Genomic DNA, 7,500 nt, shown 5'->3' with positions numbered 1-7,500 from the left:
CTCTCTATATTCCTATAACACTCTCTCTCTCTCTCTCCATCCCTCCTGGTATTCCTCTCCACCCTCTCCCCCTCTCGCTTTCTCTCCCCCCTCTCTCTTTCTATCTCTCTCTCTCTCTCGCTTCCTCTTTCCCTCTCCCCCCCCTCTCTCTCTACCCATCTCTCTCCATCTTCCCGTCTCTCTCGCTCTCTCTTTCTCTCTCTCTCCCTCTTGCTGGGTCTGCAGTGCTCTAACCCCTGGTGCTACTGTAGTTAGGTGACACACTTCCACACCGAGCCAAGTGCCCCCTACGGATGTTTAGGTGTCCTTCCTGTTTTCTTGTCTTTTAATGGCTGATGAAAATTACATCTCCCGTTGCTTACAAGGCTTTTCCATCATAAGAGTCAATATCTTTTCATACCCATTTAATTATGCATGACTCTCATTCCTTAAGCTGGATCACTAAAAGTAACAAACTATATAATCAACTTACGGCATTATGCAGCATGAAATGCCAGCGTTGCCTAGCATGCAAAACTGCTGTTAAACACAGTTTCCATGGTAATGTGGCACAGTCAAAAAATGCACACAGTTTTTCTCCTTTCCAAGGGTGTGAAGCGGCATTCAAATGGGAAGGAGGGTACAGTACAGAATGTATGTCAGTGTGTGTGTAGATAAGTGTGTGGCATGTTTGTGAGCTAGTGTGTGTGTGTGCGCCTGTGGCAATGTGTCTTTCACATTTTCAGAAGCCAGTTTTGATAAAACCACTTATTCAGTGAGAGAAGGCTTTGAAAAAGCAGGCGTAGAGTGTGTGTGTTCCACTAGACACCGTGTGTCTCTATATAATGCAGTGTGTGTGTGTGTTCTCTATATAATGCAGTGTGTGTGTGTTCTCTATATAATGCAGTGTGTGTGTGTGTTCTCTATATAATGCAGTGTGTGTGTCTCTATATAATGCAGTGTGTGTGTTCTCTATATAATGCAGTGTGTGTGTCTCCATATAATGCAGTGTGTGTGTTCTCTATATAATTCAGTGTGTGTGTGTTTTCTCTATATAATGCGGGGGCTGGCTGAGGCTGCTTCCTGTGTAGAACCGTGGCTCGGCTTCTGTTGTTCAGTAGTTTCATAATTGCACCTGGGCATGCCTTCTCTCTCTCTCTCTCTCTCTCTCTCTCTCTCTCTCTCTCTCTCTCTCTTACTTTCTTTCTCTCGCTCTCTCACTCGCTCTCTCTCTCTCTTCACAACAATATCCACTTTTCACACTTCCCAAACGGCTTATGGATCATTCTGGATTAAATATTTTGCAAATGTTATTCCCCCCCGCTAGTTTGACCTAGTCAACTTGCCAGAGGTTAACATGCTGATAATGATAACAGTTAATGCTCTGAAACACAGTAAATGCTAGTTTTGAAGCTTGCTAGAGAACGTATACTCTTATTATTTGAGCCAGCAGCATACCACCCTGTATCCCACTTCTGGATTCCCTCTGAAGCTAAGCAGGGTCGGTCCTGGACCGTCCCTGGATAGAGACCAGATGCTGTTGGAAGTGGTGTTGGAGGGCCTGTAGGAGGCACTCTTGCCTCTGGTCTAAGGAGATCCCAGAGCAGTGAAGGGACATTGCCCTGTGTAGGGTGCCATCTTTCGGATGGGGTGTTAAACGGTTGTCCTGACTCTCTGTGGTCAAAAAAAATCCCATGGCACTTATCGCAAGGGTAAGGGTGTTAACCCCGGTGTCCTGGCTAAATTCCCAACCTGGCCCCATTCCATCATGGCCACCTAATCATCCTCCTCATTCCTAATTGGCATATATCACTTTCCACCTGTTAGCAAATGTGTGGTAAGTGTTCTGGCACAAAAATGGTTGCTGTGCATCTCCCAGGTGGGTGTTACATATTGATGGTGGATGAGGTGAGTTTCCCCCTACTATGTAAAGTGCTTAGACTACCTCAGTTGGTAGAAAAGCGCAGTATAAATCCAATCAATTATTATTATTATTGTAGAGAGCTAAAATATACCTTGGCTGCATCTGAAAGGACACTCTATTCCCTATTAAGTGCACTACTTTTGTCCAGAGTATAAGGCTATGGCGACAAGTAGTGCACTACATAGGGAATAGGGTGCCATTTTGGATGCAGCCCTATATCTATATTAGTATGAGACCTGTGACATCAGCCTATTCGAAGCCACACCAAACTTTATGGACTAGGAAACGATAAACACCAAACATCACCCCTTCCTGGTTGGTGCTCAAAAGCCCGGCCGACTAGCTGTCGATCACCCTCCTCATCATGAATATTCATGAGCAGCCTTGGCCTGCAGTTTTAGTGTGTTTGTTTTGTTCTCTCTCTGTGTGAACGATGGCCAGCCCCCACCTACAGTACTGTAGAACCAACCAGCCCACACATTGGTGGGTATGGAAACCCAGCCGTCGGAGCGAACGCTTCCTCTATCGCCATGAATATTCATTCACACCTGCCTCCGGCGGAACTTTCCAGGTTCCTGCTGTATACTGCCGAGACAGAACTTTGGAGCCGAGCTGTGTGTGTGTGTGTGTGTGTGTGTGTGTGTGTGTGTGTGTGTGTGTGCGTGTGTGCGTGCTTACACAAGTTACAATTCAATTAAATTCAAATAGACTTGGAGTTCTTTATCCCTTGTATCAAGCCTCTCTTGTATCAATCACCTGTAGAGACTGAACAACAATATTTTCCTTTCACATTAAGAGTGAAACCTTAATAGTAATTGGATTGTACGTTCACCTGTTTAGTGTTTTAGTGTTATGTTATTTAGTGGTTCATCCTCTACCTGAAAGCGCACCGTCCTCATATTCCGTACCCGTGTGACTGAGTGAGGTCACCAGAGGCCAAGGCTGATTTGTTTAACAGAGTAATAGCTCTTCCATTATGCAGATTACTGGAGTCTCACTGCTTTTGGGCTCTAATGAGCTGCATTTATTAGTGCTGTGATACCTGGCCTCAACCAATAACACTGCTATTTACCTCAAGGAACGCTCGTGATGTCACTTAACAGAGACAACGGCGGTGATGCAATGTTGGAAAGGTTTTGGAAATAGTAGGGTAGGAAAACCCCTTGGCTGGCAGCAGGGGTGCAGGGGTTTAGTGCGTTGGGGATTGACGGTGTAGCCCATCGCTGTGTATGTCTGTGTCATGCCAACTTCTCGGTTTGTAAGTCTACAGCTCTATAAGCAATGCCTCAGTAGGCCTCTGTCTGTCTGTCTTTCTTTCTTTCTTTCTTTCTTCTTTCTTTCTTCTTTCTTTCTTTCTTTCTTTCTTTCTTCTTTCTTCTTTCTTTCTTTCTTTCTTCTTTCTTTCTTTCTTTCTTTCTTTCTTTCTTTCTTTCTTTCTTTCTTTCTTTCTTTCTTTCTTTCTTTCTTTCTTTCTTCTTTCTTTCTTTCTTTCTTTCTTTCTTCTTTCTTTCTTTCTTTCTTTCTTTCTTTCTTTCTTTCTTTCTTTCTTTCTTTCTTTCTTTCTTTCTTTCTTTCTCTCTCTTCCCTTTCTCCTTTTTGTTCTGTCTCCCTCTGTTTCATTTGCTCTCACTCCTCTCTGTCATCCCCTCCTCTTAGGCTCTCTCTCTCTCTCTCTCTCTCTCTCTCTCTCTCTCTCTCTCTCTCTCTCTCTCTCTCTCTCTCTCTCTCTCTCTCTCTCTCTCTCTTTCTCTTTCTCTTTCTCTCTCTCTCTCTCTCTCTCTCTCTCTCTCTCTCTCTCTCTTTTTCTTCTCTCCTCTCTCTCTCTCTCTCTCTCTCTCTCTCTCTCTCTCTCTCTCTCGCTCTCTCTCTCTCTCTCTCTCTCTCTCTCTCTCTCATTCTCTCTCTCTCTCTCTCTCTCTCTCTCTCTCTCTCTCTCTCTCTCTCTCTCTCTCTCTCTCTCTCTCTCTCTCTCTCTCTCTCTCTCTCTCTCTCAGGAGAACAGGAGAACAGGGCATGCTCATTAAAGACAGACTTATTAGATAAGCCCCGTCACACAGAGAAAAGAAAGAACATCTCCTCTCAAATGACTGCTGGGACTGTTGGGAGAGAACAGTGTGAGAGAAAAGAGGGAGGGAGGGTTTGAGAGAGAACGAGAGACAGAGGGAGTTTATTTATCTGCTAACTAGGCTATATATGGGGAACATATCTGTGCCCAGAGATACCCACTGCAGATGGTAGTTAAGTGTCTCTGTTTGTGTGTGTTCACGTGCATGCATGCCTGTGGAGGTTGCTGAGGGGAGGACGGCTCATAATAATGGCTGGAACGGAGCGAATGGAATGGCATCAAACACAAGCAAACCATGTGTTTGATGTATTTGATACCGTTCCGCTAATTTCCACGAGCCCGTCCTCCCCAATTAAGTTGCCACCAACCTCCTGTGGCACGTGCATGTGTACGTGTACATAAGAAGACGGAGAGACACACAACCATGTACCTGATGTCTGTGTGACATAGAGACAGTCCTGTGTGCAGGGAGACCCAGGCCAGTCTCCACTTAACGTTCCTTCAACATTCCCATGACATGGCAGCAACGTGATGACATTATATATAGAACACATAGTCGGTGAGACTCCAGATCCTGTCACCTCTCCAATCATCACGTTGTACTGTTGATCTGATGGCATCTAATGTAGGGTTTCCCAAACTCGGTCCTCTGGACCCCAAGGGGTGCACATTTTTGTTTTTTTGCCCTAGCACTACAGCTGATTCAAATAATCAACTAATCATCAAGCTTTAATTATTTGAATGAGCTGTATAGTGCTAGGGCAAAAAACCAAAGCATGCACCCCTTGGGGTTCCGAGGACCGAGTTTGGGAAACACTGATTTAATGGTATATCAACTAGGGTTGCAGAGTGAGGGTATATTACTGGACGTTTTCTTGGGTATTTCAGATTATCACAGGTGTCTGTAATACTCTCTGGCCCTCTGTGTGGCCTTAATACTGTACATGTAAAATATATGAAATAAGATTATTTGAAAATTAAAAATGTAATGACAAAGCTGTAAAACATTATCCTAAATATAAACCATCAACTTAGTGAATACCATTGGTGTTTAGTATAAGGGTTTCAGAATGAAATATCATTTTTTTGCAAACTTTTATTTATTTGATTATGTCAATATGTATTTGTTGTCAATGTTTTGGCGTCAAACCGGTGGCAGTTGTGAAAAAAGTAAATAGTTGAAAGAGTTGCAGAATTAATTGAAAATAATGCAACTGGTGATTTATTGCTTTTTTCATTGGGCTATTTTCTCTTGAACCATATGGTCTATCTATTAGAAACTCATGGACAACATCGACACATATATAATAAAGGAATACTATATATGAATACATTTAAAAAAAAGTTATTCAAGTATAAATTACCAAAGTTACGATAGATTGCCATAGATTTTCTGTTAATTACCAAAACTACTGAAGATTCCGGTAACTTAGGTAAATTACCGGTAGCTTTGCAACCCTACTCTCAACTGAAGTAGGCAGCAAAGAAGCATTGTTAACCATAATATTCCTTAAGGGACCAAGTCCAGTTGGTTCTAGTCGATTCAATTCTAAATGCTTTATTGGTATGACAAAAGTACATATATGTATTGTAGATAATATTGATAGTGTCTAGTCCCTATGGAACCTAGTCCACTAGGTTCTAGTTCTAAGTTCTAGTTAAATAGAATGTGCTGAATGTCCTTCATGTAAATGCTAACAATGCATGTAGGTTGACTGGTCCAAAGTGACCTAATAATATTAGGCTAGCACACATCAATCAGTACATATGGATCCATCGGCTCTGTCCAGCGGCTCTGTCATGGCAGATTAAGGATGAGACGGAGTCATCACCATGTCATATATGTTAATACGGCTTTTAGTCACTCAGTTACTCACAGCAACATCATCAGCTGAGATTTACTGATACCTATCTATACCTATGTATACCTATCTATACCTATCTATACCTATCTGTACATATCTACACCTATCTACACCTATCTATACCAATCTATACCTATCTATACCTATCTACACCTATCTACACCTATCTATACCAATCTATACCTATGTATACCTATCTATACCTATCTACACCTATGTATACCTATCTATACCTATGTATACCTATCTATACCTATCTATACCTATCTATACCTATGTATACCTATCTATACCTATCTATACCTATCTATACCTATCTACACCTATCTACACCTATCTATACCAATCTATACCTATGTATACCTATCTATACCTATCTATACCTATCTATACATATGTATACCTATCTACACCTATGTATACCTATCTGTCTGTCCATGTGGGTGTATGCATTTATTTGTGTTTGTGTGTGTGTGTACTCAACATGTAGCATTTTAGAGCCATCGGCAGAGTAGAACATTATAGCCCAGTGTATGGCGCTGGGCTTGTCAAGGCCATGGTTGTATCTCATCCTTCTCTCTCTTTGTATGGCCTGATTTCTGTCTGTCAGCCGTGGAGAAAGAGAAGGAGAGAGAAACAGGAACAGAGAGAAACAGAATGACGGAGAGAGAAGAGAGAGAGAGGAGGCATTGATATTTATGGTCTGTTATTTGGCCTCTGATGAGACAGGTTAATGGAAACACTGATGACAAACTCCCCGCATCTTGGCTGCCCGCCCTCCTTCTCCTCACGCATGTGTTATTTCTCTCTCTCTTTTTCTTGAATTATAGTGATGAAAATAGTGTTGCATAGCAGGCTTCTCTCTCTCTCTCTCTCTCTCTCTCTCTCTCTCTCTCTCTCTCTCTCTCTCTCTCTCTCTCTCTCTCTCTCTCTCTCTCTCTCTCTCTCTCTCTCTCTCTCTCTCTCTCTCTCTCTCTCTCTCGCAACAAAAGTGAGTACACCCCTAAGTGAAAATGTCCAAATTGGGCCCAATTAGCCCTTTTCCATCCCCGGTGTCATGTGACTCGTTAGTGTTACAAGGTCTCAGGTGTGAATGGGGAGCAGGTGTGTTAAATTTGGGGTAATCACTCTCACACTCCCTCATACTGGTCACTGGAAGTTCAACATGTCACCTCATGGCAAAGAACTCTCTGAGGATCTGAAAAAAAGAATTGTTGCTCTACATAAAGACGGCCTGGGCTATAAGAAGATTGCCAAGATCCTGAAACTGAGCTGCAGCACGGTGGCCAAGACCATACAGCGGTTTAACAGGACAGGTTCCACTCAGAACAGGCCTCGCCATGGTCGACCAAAGAAGTTGAGTGCACGTGCTCAGCGTCATATCCAGAGGTTGTCTTTGGGAAATAGACATTATGAGTGCTGCCAGCATTGCTGCAGAGGTTGAAGGGGTGGGGGGTCAGCCTGTCAGTGCTCAGACCATACGCCGCACACTGCATCAAATTGGTCTGCATGGCTGTCGTCCCAGAAGGAAGCCTCTTCTAAAGATGATGCACAAGAAAGCCAGCAAACAGTTTGCTGAAGACAAGCAGACTAAGGACATGGATTACTGGAACCACGTCCTGTGGTCTGATGAGACCAAGATGAATTTATTTGGTTCAGATGGTATC

General features: G+C 43.0%; 1 protein-coding gene across 3 annotated transcripts in view; it reads left to right on the top strand.

The window, feature by feature from the left end:
- The window catches only part of LOC121550041 (plexin-A4-like), a 415,766-nt gene that overhangs the window by 136,404 nt on the left and 271,862 nt on the right, over positions 1 to 7,500 (top strand). The window lies entirely within an intron of this gene.

This window comes from Coregonus clupeaformis, chromosome 2 (genome assembly GCF_020615455.1).
Source record: "Coregonus clupeaformis isolate EN_2021a chromosome 2, ASM2061545v1, whole genome shotgun sequence".
Classification (NCBI taxonomy): domain Eukaryota; kingdom Metazoa; phylum Chordata; class Actinopteri; order Salmoniformes; family Salmonidae; genus Coregonus; species Coregonus clupeaformis.
The sequence above is the reverse complement of the archived record's forward strand: the minus strand, read 5'-3'. Positions and strand labels throughout refer to the sequence as shown.